Source organism: Podarcis muralis, chromosome 4 (assembly GCF_964188315.1).
Source record: "Podarcis muralis chromosome 4, rPodMur119.hap1.1, whole genome shotgun sequence".
Lineage (NCBI taxonomy): Eukaryota > Metazoa > Chordata > Lepidosauria > Squamata > Lacertidae > Podarcis > Podarcis muralis.
Window position 1 is genome coordinate 79,636,006 of NC_135658.1, and position 12,865 is coordinate 79,648,870.

At 40.4% G+C, this 12,865-nt stretch overlaps 1 protein-coding gene across 6 annotated transcripts in view; it reads right to left on the reverse strand.

Annotated features, from left to right (window-relative positions):
• Positions 1-12,865, reverse strand: part of MCF2L (MCF.2 cell line derived transforming sequence like) — a 129,770-nt gene that overhangs the window by 93,061 nt on the left and 23,844 nt on the right. The gene's annotated exons all lie outside the window — the stretch shown is intronic.

The following is a 12,865-nucleotide window of genomic DNA, read 5'->3' on the forward strand; positions in this document are numbered from 1 at the left end:
CCTTTCTGTGAGAGACATTTGGCTAATTTAACTGTGGGTGTGTTCAGATAACTCGTATTTTCCCACAACAGCACACTGATGCTCGCAACTACTGTGCAGTGTGATTTTCAGAGAACCATGTACAGGTCCAACAAAACACTGGACTCAGGAGCGAATATTAACAATTTGAGAAACACAATCTTCACACTTTGTAATACATATGCATCTTTTGAAACTTTTTCATCACAGTTAGTAACAGGAAAACCACAATGCACGAAGCAACTCAGCTATTTCTTTGTGGCTTACAGAGTCCAAGGTATTTTTTGGATCGTACGGCCCACGCACAATCAAAGGCAACTAAATGAAGCTCTTTGGAATGTAATAACACTCTTCGTCAGAAAATATTAAGCATGTGGAAGCTGTGGCTGGATGGTTACATGGGAGCCGGTTGAAGTTAAATCCTTCGAAGACAGAGGCTGGGACGGGATGATGTGGGATTGAGGGGGCAACTCCCATCTCTTGCGGGGGTGCAATTAGCGCCAGCACCGTCCGTTAAGAGTTTGGGTGTAATCTTCGATACCTCCCTCTCTATGGAGGCGCAGATTACAGCTATAACAAAGGTGGCATTTTTTCATCTCTGTCAAGCTAAGCAGTTGGCTCCTTATCTCTCTCGCCCTGACCTAGCCCCTGTGATCCACGCGACGGTCACCTCCAGACTGGATTATTGTACCTCGCTCTACGTGGGGCTGCCCTTGAGACTGACCCAGAAACTCCAGTGGGTGCAGAATGCCGCGGCGAGACTCCTTATGGGGTCTTCGCTGCGAGATCACATTCATCCAGTACAATACCAGCTGCACTGGCTCCCGGTGGAGTACAGGATCAGGAGGTTTAAGGTGCTGGTTTTAACCTTTAAAGCCCTATACGGCCTAGGACCCTTGTACGTACGGGACCGCCTCTCCTGGTATGCCCCACAGAGGAACCTATGGTCTGCAAATAAAAACATCCTGAAGGTCCCAGGCCACAGAGAGGTTAGGCTGGCCTCAACTAGAGCCAGGGCTTTCTCGGCTGTGGCTCCGATCTGGTGGAACGCTCTGTCACAAGAGACTAGGGCCCTGCGGGACCTGACATCTTTCCGCAGGGCCTGAAAGACAGAGCTGTTCCACCAGGCCTTTGGCCAGGGCGCAGCCTGACTCCCTCCTCTGGCAATGTGCACAGAAGTTTGCTTAACGGTTGCCATCAATTTGATTTTAATTAATTTTATAATGGAATGTTTTTAGAATGTGGGATTATTTGATTGTTGTTAGCCGCCCTGAGCCCGGCTTCGGCTGGGGAGGGCGGGATATAAATAAAATTTTTTATTTATTATTATTATTATTATTATTATTATTATTATTATTATTATTATTGTGTTCCTCAACACAAGACTTATCGCAGAAAGTAGTTAAAAGCAGTTTTTTTAAAAGTCACTTTGTTCCTACAGTTGTTCTTAAATATCCATTGTGAAGAGAGGTCCAGCTTGAAAACACTTCCAATATTCCAATAAGAATCTTTAAAATGGTTTCTGTACTCACTAACTGAACTTGGTTGCCTCACTCTTCTACCTCTCCCCCCCCCCCCACTTTAAAAACGAAGATTATGGTATAACAAAATGAAAAGTTAGATAAATATGACATATAAACAGAATTTACTCACAATAGCAAATCACTGCGATTGGCCTGTTATTGTCTAAATTAATGCAAAATAATAAACCAACCAACAAAGCTTGCACATCTGGTTAGTAGTATCTTACTGAATTACAAAACAACAAGTTGACAGAAATAATTCAAGTAAGGACCAAGGTTTAGTTCCGGTTTTTAACATGAGATGCATTGTGGCTGAGATACAACTTATTTTTCAGTTTCATGATCCCTATGTACAACATGTTTTTCTGGCTAGAAGAGTACAGAAGGCTCTACGAACTGCACATAGGATCACTCAGTGTTGGAAACAGCAAGAGGCAAGTAGTTCAGGAACTACTTATCACAACATATTTGCGATACAGTCAAGCACATATATGGAACCCTTGCAAACTGATGTGTTGCTGGTTGCACAACCTTGCAGGTAAGTGTACTTCCCACGTCAGTAGCAACTTCCTATTAGGTGCCAGGTTCAGGTTCAGTTCTTGTCATCTCCAGGTAAAGCTGAGGAAGAGCTCTGCCTGAAACTCTGACAACCTGTTGCTGATTAGACCATGGTGTGGATGGGCCAATAGTGTTGTATAAGGCAGATTTCTACAGATTTCATTCACACTAGGGCTATGTACACAATGCCGTTTACTCTGGCTTCAGTTCACTTTGACTGCTGGTGTTTGGAGTGGAGTACACAAAACGCTAGCCACAATCCATACATATCGTGTAGCTGCTTGAGAAATACTCCTGTTAGATGTGCTTCCCCCTCAAAACAGCTTCCATCCTATTAGAGGATGGGAGCTGCAGTTAAGCTGAGGTGTGTACATTTCAGGCAGCTGGTTTGAGCATGTGCAGATGATGGCACATGCAGTGGTGACAGATTCAGTGAACTGGAGCTTGGCATGGGGGGGGGGGGAAATCAGGTAATGGGCATCAGGTGAAGACATCCCCAACCAGTCTCTGTTGTGTGCAGCAATGTAAGAAAGCAACCCGAAATGCAATGGGCAGGGGCGGTGTGTGTGTGTGTGTTGTAACCTAGGACTGCTGGTGATTCCTGAACACAGGCAGGAGCAGTGAGAACTTTTTTAAAAAAATCTCTATGGTACAAACATGGTTAGCTCAAAAACACAGATAATCAAAATGGAAGATTACAGAATACTTTAGTTTCCGCAAGAAGATGACCTACTGGCATGCTTTGGAAAAAAGCATAACATTAAACTATAGTGATGATGCAAATTGGCCGTACATTTCATTTCGTGTACTCAAGAGTTCTGAGGTGCAAAGAAATTTGTCGCAACAATGATTGTGTCTGCTCAGAAATCTGAAGGAAACAGATGGTGTGACAACATCAAGGGGGGGGGGGGGAAATAAATTTTTCTGGCTGCTGATTCCTACTGTTCAAAAATATATCCACTCAGGATTTCTTTTTCAGTCTCTGCCCAAGCACCACCAAGCCAATTAGCAGCTTGAAAGACAGCAGTATCCTACCGTGTTAATTGGAAATGCTAAGCAAACTGCACCTGATCTTATCTGTCCCCTGTGCAAAGGGGAGAGTTGGTTTAAGACTTAAACCAACAGGGATATTGAAGGACCAAGCTACAGTAGGAAAAAGCCTTTTTTTTACCTTTTCAATAAAAGTCTCAATTCCATTTAAAATGCACTTTTCATGTTCTTTTGAGAAGATAATTGTTTTTTTTAAATCAAATAAAAATAAGCTTGAACAAGAGTGGTTCATTTCATGAGCCTAAAGCTCTCTGCAGCTTGTTCTCCTAATTCTCTGAATTGGCCTGTATATAAAATGCCACTTGGAAGGCTAGTTCTTCAGACAATTGATTTTCACATGGAACGATCTGTGCATATTGATTTTCTTTTATATACTCAATAACAGGCATCTCCTTCAATTTAAAATTACCATGCTACATACGAGGCCTTTTTTTCTGAAGATGCAAATGATATACAGTGGTACCTCGGGTTACATACGCTTCAGGTTACATATGCTTCAGGTTACAGACTCCGCTAACCCAGAAATAGTGCTTCAGGTTAAGAACTCTGCTTCAGGATGAGAACAGAATTCGTGCTCCGGCGGCGCGGCAGCAGCAGGAGGCCCCATTAGCTAAAGTGGTGCTTCAGGTTAAATGCAGTTTTAGTTTAAGTACAGACCTCCGGAACAAATTAAGTACTCAACCTGAGGTACCACTGTATATTTGATTTGAGAAATCCCAGTTTTTTCTAGCAAAATTTCAAGGCAAAAATGGCATGCCTGGTTCAGCTCTAGCTGGCTTAATTTAATCAAATATGCTTTTTGTTCTAAGTAAAAATTAGTTTAGTCATCTATGATTAGTCCTAAACTGAAGATTTGCATGAAAAGTAAATCACACATGCCACTTCAGTAGACAAGCATAAGAAGGATCAGTTTAGAAGTGCTAGCTGGCAATGTTTCACTTTCAGGCCTTCAAAGCCATTTCTTCAATGTAAACCATAGAAAACTAAACTATGTTATGGTATCTGAAGAAGTGTGCATGCACACGAAAGCTCATACCAAGAACTAACTTAGTTGGTCTTTAAGGTGCTACTGGAAGGAATTTTTTTTGTTTTGACTATGGCAGACCAACACGGCTACCTATCTGTAACTTAAACTATGTTATGTTACAGAGTGTGAAATTTAAAAGTGTCTTTTCCGTAAGAGATTTTATAGAACCGTTAGTTCAATACTACAAAGCAACAGAATTGAAAACGCTTTTTAAGTGTTATATCCACCATTTTGAAGACTACTATACACCTTCCAGAACATATGCTATTGTGAAAACTCTTTTCCCCCCTAAAGCATATTCCATCCCACTTTTGATTAAGGAGGCATTGGAACAAAATACTTTGTTCGCTTAAAAGAACAAGCCAGAAATACAAAGTATATTTCAGAATAGGTAGAATTTCTTCCTTAAATATCACAGGATTTAAAAAAGAACAAAATCTGCCACACTGCAAAACATAATTAATGTAACAATTATTACTCACTTTTTGTTCTAGGTGACAAAACCACCTTCACAGTAAATTTGTTTTACACCATCATTTTAATACCCTATTTGGCAGACAGCTGAATGTAGGATTTTCCCATTGTAAAGTGAAAGCCTGTTTACTTGCTTTCAGAAAAGGTAGCAAGGTGCTTTTTCTTGCCTGGAAAGCTAGGTGCTAGGTGTTTTGTTGATTCAGTTGATGCTACTTATGTCTTTGGTATTTGTTTTATGGTATATACATTACTTTCTTATACTCCTTAAGCTGCTTTGATATTTAGAAAAATGGCATAAAGTCTTTAAAATAAATATGACTTTTCCCACACAATTGTTCTGCAAAGTTAGCAAAACATCTCAGCTGCACAAAGGCAGGTCAAGTTTATTTCTCTTTAACATAAAAAACAAACCAGCATTGAATTTCTATGGCCTTTTGTACATCATTAAATGCAACAGAAAGCACTACCACATCACACAGTTAACAATCAAGATTGAATGTGTCAGTCTACATCCCCAAAAAAGTCTCAAAATAGGGGCACACAGTGATAAAGCGATTTTAAAAATATATTAAAAAACCCAGTCGGAAAATTTCAAATATGAAACAGTTATGAAACCTGCATTTGTTTTAACTTGATTAGTTAAGCAGAGAATCCTATAACAAAGGAGGATACAGAAGCCATTTCCTCAGAGGAAAGCAAAGCAAACAGAAGCAAAAAAGCTTTGGGTGAGAAAGGTGTCTAAAAATAAATGGCAGTTCTGATTAGGTGAGAACCAGACATTATGTCTACAGAGTTTAAAGGAGCTGGTTTTCATTCAAGTTGTACAAGGAGAAGCCAAAGTGACTTTCATTCAGCTAGCTTACGGTCAAGGACTGCTGGGACTGCCTCTGTTTGGCAAAACCACATTTCAAAATAATGTGCCTCTGCGTTGACAGCAGAGCTTTATAAGCAATAACCCGCGAATCCTCTTCTCTAGTTCACAGAAGAATCAGAAGAAAAAAGAATGTGCATAGATGAATCATAAAAACGTAAGATGAGCCCTGCAGGATCAGACCAAAGGCACATCCTAGCCCTAGTATTCTTGTTTTCACAGTAGCCAACTAAATGCCCATGGAAAGTGTGCAAGCAGGATCTGACTGCAACAGCACTCTTCCCAGCTGCAGTTCCTAGCAGTTCGTATTATGTGGTATATACTACCTCCAGTGTTAGAAACTCAAATATATAAGCTAGGTTCCAAATGGCTCCTTAAACCAAGGTTGCAACTGCCAAAATGGAATGTCTAGTTACCATATTTGGGCAAGACAACTCTAAAGCCTTATTTTTTCAAAGGATGGACTGACTGTGATTGGTTATCAGTAAAGACACCTGGCTAGTTCATATGACAACCTTGAACTGGGTTAAGAGGTCTGGGAACTTATTTAACTTAAATCCTGCCACCAAGGTTTTGGGAAAGAACTTGACAGATACTGAGCTGGAACAGCTTCAGAAAGAGACAGAACTAAATATGGTTAAGAAAGTTAAATATTTGGGGGTAAACATAACAGCAAAAAATCTGAGTTTATTTAAAGATAACTATGAAAAATGTTGGTCAGAAATTAAGAGAGACTTGGATAGTTGGTCAAGACTAAAACTTTCTTTGTTAGGCCGAATAGCTGCCATCAAGATGAATGTATTGCCAAAAATGTTATTTTTGTTTCAGACACTACAGATTGTAGACAAGACAGAGTGTTTTCGGAAGTGGCAGAAAGATATCTCTAAATTTGTCTGGCAGGGCAAAAAGCCCAGAATCAAATTCAAAATACTAACAGATGTGAAAGAAAGAGGGGGCTTTGCCCTGCCAGACTTAAAGTTGTATTATGAAGCTGCAGCGTTCTGCTGGCTAAAAGATTGGTTACTTCTTGAAGATACGGATGTCTTGGACTTGGAAGGCTTTAATAATGCGTTTGGATGGCATGCTTATTTATGGTATGACAAAGCTAAGATAAATAAGGCCTTTAAGAACCATATTGTCAGAAAATCAGTTTTTAATGTCTGGACAAAATACAAAGACTTATTGGAGAGTAAAACTCCGAGGTGGCTGTCGCCCCTGGAGGCCAAGGCTCGAAAAGGGGCCAATATGGAGGCCAATTGGCCAAAATACTGGGAGATAATAGAAAAAGATGGTGACAATTGGAAATTGCAGAGTTTAGAGAAGATGAGAGATAAAGTGCGAGACTGGTTACACTATGCTCAGATTAAAGAAGTGTTTAAAAATGACAAAAAGTTAGGATTCCAAGTGGAAAAGTCAAAGTTAGAAACTGAACTGTTAGAACCTAAGACTAAAGTACTTTCAAAAATGTATAACTTGCTGCTGAAATGGAACACACAAGACGAAATGGTAAAATCAACAATGATAAAATGGGCCCAGGACATTGGGCACAATATTATGTTTGAAGATTGGGAAAGGTTGTGGACCTCTGGGCTGAACTTCACTGCATGTAATGCGTTGAAGGAAAATGTGATGAAAATGATGTATAGATGGTACATGACCCCTGTTAAATTAGCCAAAATATACCATTCGTCTGATAGTAAATGTTGGAAATGTAAGGAAAATGAAGGAACATTTTTTCACCTCTGGTGGACTTGCCCTAGAGTGAAGGCCTTCTGGGAGACAATATATAATGAATTAAAAAAGGTGTTTAAATACACCTTTACTAAGAAACCAGAGGCCTTCCTCTTGGGTATCGTCGGCCAGAGTGTGTTAAAAAAGGACAGAACATTTTTTATGTATGCAACAACAGCAGCAAGAATATTGATTGCCAAGAATTGGAAAACTCAGAAGCTACCCACTGTGGAAGAATGGCAGATGCAGCTGATGGACTATATGCAGCTAGCTGAGATGACCGGCAGAATTCGAGACCAGGGAGAAGAAAGGATGGAAGAAGACTGGAAGAAATTTAAGATCTACTTACAAAAATATTGTAATTTGGTTGAGTGTTGAACCGGATGCCAGAGCAGAAAATAACTGTCTATCACTAAATTAGATTTAAGGATGAATTATATGCTAACTAAAATTAAGATTATGAGTAAAATGATAATTTGTTTGAAATTAATTTAATAATGATGCAAGTGTACGCGGGAGGTGTGGGGGAGTCCTATGTAACAATTGAGAGATGTTAAATGGACAATGATGAGTTGTGTTTTTCAAATGCATGTTTCATATGAAAATTTTAATAAATATATTTAAAAAAAAAAAAAAAGAGGTCTGGGAACTTACAGGAGAAAAGTCACTTGATCCAGGGACATTCCTGCACCTTCTCAGGCTGCGCAGAAAAAGCATTTTTGGTGCCAGAAATTCATTCTGATTGTGCAGATGAAATGTAATGGATAGATTTCTACAGGATGGGGCATTAGTTTGGGAAAACGGTCTAGAACCAATGATCCTCAGATGGTGGAGATGTCAGGAGCCAACCTGGCGCCCGGGCATATCCACTTGGGCAGAAGTGGTCAAAAGCCAGGTGCAAAGTCCACCCAATGTCTGGCTACAGTGGAACGGTGGAAGAAGAAGACAGCCATAACGGCTAGTAGCCAAAGATACAGTGGTACCTCGGGTTAAGAACTTAATTCGTTCTGGAGGTCCGTTCTTAATCTGAAACTGTTTTTAACCTGAAGCACCACTTTAGCTAATGGGGCTTCCCACTGCCGCCGCCGCACAATTTCTGTTCTCATCCTGAAGCAAAGTTCTTAACCTGAGGTACTATTTCTGGGTTAGCGGAGTCTGTAACCTGAAGCGTCTGTAACCCGAGGTACCACTGTAGCCTTATCGTTCATCAATTGATAAGCAAAGTGAAGAAATATTTTGTTTTGTCTCTTCATGATTATTCTCAGGCGATCTGGATCACAAATAACGATAAATTATGTAAGAGGAAACAGCAGTAAAGTTGTTGGGATCTTTCATCTCTTAATAACATTGCTTGCAGCTGAAGCACGTCAGAACTAGTCCTATTAGACAGAGGAAGCTACCTCAGGCAGTAGTTGTGGTAGTACCCCCTCACATACCACCATTGCATTCCCCCTGAGACCCCCACCCCAAGGTAGCCTGTTGGTCCTCAGATATGATAGAATACTGCAGAACCTCAGAAGCCGAACGCCTCTGAACTTGAATGTTTCAGCTCCTGAACGACTGAAACCCAGAAATAATTGTTCCGGTTTTCAAATGATTTTCGGAAGTTGAATGTCCAGCATGGCTTCCAATTGGCTGCAGAACGCCCCTGCAGCCAATCAGAAGCCGTGCCTTGGTTTTCAAATTGTTCTGGGAGTCAAACAGACTCCCGGAACGGATTAAATTAAAAAAAACAAGGTATGACTATATTCTGTTCAGTCACACATATCCAAGTCAATATTCAACAACCACTCCAGTCAGATTTTGCACAGACACCCCCCCCCCACAATTATGTTGTGTATTTTGGGTTTTTTATGTTGTAAACTGCCCTGTGGTCTCCAGGATGAAGGGAGGCATATAAATCTAATAAATAATAATGCAGAAAATGAGATGCGTCTCCAATCCCACCCCAGGTCAAAGTCAAGCCGCTAAAATCCAATGTGGTTGCTTTCTTAAGTCTGAAGTCATTTGGGCACTGCCTGATGTTCTAAGGGAGTGTCCAGAGAACATTTTCACTGCTATTAGCTATACTGCAGCAGATCTGCCCTGTTTCAGCAATTACCATTAGGATGCCTGAACCTCACAGGTGAGACATTTTTAAAATAGAATCGGGGATCAAATATGTTGCTTGCCCGCAGTCGTGAGGCAAGGAGAAGAAGTAACATGTTATAGGCAAAGACACAAACTAGAGCAGAAAAAGGAAACCTGCAACATGTGGTCACATTCTGGTCCTGCTTGCGTGAAACACTTAGTCATAGTTTAGTATTAAAAAGAGAAGCCATAGAGAGCCTTCAGCTCATGGGCTCCCTCTCCCCATTTGTTCTCCAGCAAGCCCATATGGAGAAGTTGGGAAACTTTTGTTTCTGTTTTTCATTAACAGAAGCTTGCCATGATTTCTAACCATGGGCAAACTTTTGGGTAATTTTAACCATGGTTTGCTGAAACAAGCCACCTTCAAACCATGGGTTACAAGTGAGCTTATTCACAAAGTCCCGTTCAAAGTAGCTACAGCTTATGGTTCAGACGTAATGCCAAACTAACAGAAAATCTTATTGTTCCAATCTCACCATGGCCTTACCAGAGGAAGAAAGGGTAGAGCGCAAAAGGCTTATTGCAGTTCGTTCTTGTAAATGCTAAACCATAGTTTAGAATGACAAGCAAATACAGAATCCTTTACAGTCCCAGTAAAACTATAATTGAACATTTCTAATTAAACATTTTCCAATGTCTTAAATGGTTTCAAATCTGATTTCAGCATGTTTAGGCAACAAAGATTTATGGTTTAAATTCACTCCTTTCCCTATTTACAAACAAAGCAAGCAAGGGAGAGTGTATGACCCCAATCTCTTAAAAGTTGTACAAACAGCTTTGAAATCACCCAAGTTGGTGGTGTAGCAATTCATTATGTTACATAAATGCAAATAATGCATTTTTTAGAAATGGGAAATATAGTAGTGGAAAATTCCCAAATAAAAGGAAGGGAAAAGCAAGGTCTTGCCTCCCCAAGGTTACAGAAAACAATACCAGATGGCAACAACTTCAAATGCATTTGTCAATGCCAAACATGGCTCTTCCCTGACTACAAAGTTCAAGCCAAGCCATGCTTTTTAAAAGCACAGAAGGAAACATGCCAAAATACATTAGGATGCACCATAGTCAACTATGCTATACAAAATGAGATATAGATATGCAACCAGGTGTACAAAACTCAAAACTAAGTATAGTCTAATATGCCCCCAGCAGGCAGAAGGTGGTGGATCTGACTGGTACATCTCTAAGTGACTTGAAGCAACTGTTTACAAACTCCCAGCAATTTAACAATAGATATTAATCTGGACCCTGCTAAGTATTGCAGAACCATTATCTGCAACAAGTAGTAGAGCATCCATGAAGGACCAAAATGGATGACAAGTTCTGTGGCACTTTTTTGGCAAACTGCTTTGATGATGAGCCTGAAGATAACACTGTATTTATCAGCATAAATAGGCTGGCATGAGTCCTTTGGAAATATACCAAAGCAGACAAGGAGAAAAAACAACAACAGCAGCATGATAATGCATAAGGAATTATAAATATTGATGAAATGTTTCAATGAATGTGCTGGAAAAGCAAGGCTCGCAATTATACATTCCCCCTAGATAGATTATGGTAAACCACAGTCTACCTTTTATGTGAGTTCACCTACATTAGTAATTAAATTAAGGGAGAAGATGGGAAATTCCATCCTCCTGGCTCAGTTCCTGATCAGTATAAAGGGTGTTCAAAGGATTATTTCTTCTCTCTTTTCCTTGCTCTCTATTCAACTCAGCTTCATCTGCTGAAGGCCACAAGATCCTGGCTCACAGCCCTGGATGGATTAACTATGAACTTTATTCCAAAATGCTAGGGAACTTTGAAATTCTCAACAAGATGGGCTGGAGGAAGGAAGGCCAAATCTTCAGTTAGGATGGGATTGAAACAGAAAATTGTTATTGCTTTGTCAACTCAACTGTAATGCAATTTTTACACCATTTTTAAACCATAGGAACTTTTATTTCCCTATTCCATTGTGTTAAGTTGCTATCCTTTCCAGATTTCACAGTAACATGCAGATAACAATAAGCCTTAAACTGAAGCACTGTACACTAATAAACCACTTGATTCGTTTCAGATACAGTCTGTGGTAGCACACTTTTCTCTCCATCTCTTTGGGTTGCAAATTACCAAATCTGAACCCTGAGTGGAAGAGCCATTTAACATTGGTGCACTGACTAGGAATTGGCTGGATTAGATCCCAAATTAATAATAGATCATGGTGTACAAAAATACACTTTTGAGCACTTCAGTTCCCATTGCTTCCAATCACCCTTTATGCACAAAAAACCTATTTCAATCCTCACAGCAATTTTTAAAACAGAGAATGTACACAAATAGAAATTCTCATGAGAGATTGCCAGTGTCAGAATGAATAAGAATTGCACAGTTACATTAAAATTGAAATATGCAGAAGAGCAGCCAATGAAAACAGATGCAAGCAACTCCAGTTATTCAAGGTGTTAAAATGAGATCAAGAGTAAATCTGAAACTGTTTGATACCTTAAAAGCCAATCCAAGGGAACGGTTAGCCCTCCAACCTTAGAGGTTTTAATGTGGTCAATGACTTGAGTCTTCCAAGAGAAAATATGCTTTAACAAGTTTTATTTATAGTCAGCGCAGTGCTACAAAAGGTGAGATTTCACAGGAACCAGAACCTGAACATTGCTCCAGGGCAGCGAAACTCGCCAAACATTACTAGTCTAAAAACAGTCTTAGATCTCAAATTATCACAGGCAGCTTAGTACATTAGAAGTCGACGAAGAAATCACTACAAATCTCCTAGAATTTTACCAGCTACGGCTGATACATCAATTACAGATGACCTAAGACAAGAATATTCTGGCCACAGTGATCCATGCACTGGTAGCCTCAAGATTTGATTACTGCAATGCGCTCTGTGGACGCCTATCCTTCAGCCTGGTCCAGAGGCTCAAGGTGGTGCAAAACACACCACGTGAACTGCCTGCTTACTCTGCCCATCACCCATTTCACTTGGCACTCCCCACTCTTAACATCTCCACCCAATCCTCCTTCCTTGCTGCTACCCAACCATCTGAGTTCATCACTGCAGTAGGAATTGTTGCACACTAGATAGAGCATAAAGAAAGCTGATCGCCGAAGAATTGATGCTTTTGAATTATGGTGCTGGAGGAGATTCTTGAGAGTCCCATGGACTGCAAGAAGATCAAACCTATCCATTCTGAAGGAAATCAGCCCTGAGTGCTCACTGGAAGGACAGATCGTGAAGCTGAGGCTCCAGTACTTTGGCCACCTCATGAGAAGAGAAGACTCCCTGGAAAAGACCCTGATGTTGGGAAAGATTGAGGGCACAAGGAGAAGGGAACGACAGAGGATGAGATGGTTGGACAGTGTTCTTGGAGCTACTAGCATGAGTTTGACCAAACTGCGGGAGGCAGTGGAAGACAGGAGTGCCTGGCGTGCTCTGGTCCATGGGGTCACGAAGAATCAGACACGACCTAACGACTAAACAACAACAGA